This window comes from Mustela nigripes, chromosome 13 (assembly GCF_022355385.1).
Source record: "Mustela nigripes isolate SB6536 chromosome 13, MUSNIG.SB6536, whole genome shotgun sequence".
NCBI classification, from domain to species: domain Eukaryota; kingdom Metazoa; phylum Chordata; class Mammalia; order Carnivora; family Mustelidae; genus Mustela; species Mustela nigripes.
The window spans coordinates 30,160,097-30,160,496 of record NC_081569.1 but is presented as its reverse complement, the minus strand read 5'-3'; positions in this window follow the sequence as shown (position 1 = coordinate 30,160,496).

Below are 400 nucleotides of genomic sequence, written 5' to 3'. Positions count from 1 at the left end.
AGCATCTCCTCAGGGAGGCCCACCAACAAGGAGGGTGGCCTTTAGCACTGACTTCGGGGAAGGGGAGCTCAGGGGGTCCTGGGGAGAGGCTGGGGGTTCATTCATTCAAGCCCAGAGAAGCAGGTAAGGTGAGACCAGGGATGCTGGGTCCAAAGTGGAAAGGGCCCTAGGGATGCTGACACCCCAGCCACATTCTGCCTGTACCCCCAGAGGCCCCCTTCTAGTCCCTGCTTCATTCCCTTCCTCAGAGGTAGGTCTGCAGCTTGGCTGGAAGCTCCAGAGACTGAGGGAGCACAGCAGCTGTGGGACAAGCAGCATAGCTAAAACCCGGCGGGCCGTAGGGCCCCGCGGAGGAGGCCCCAGCAGGCGGACTAGGCTGCCTGAAACCTCCCAACGCTCC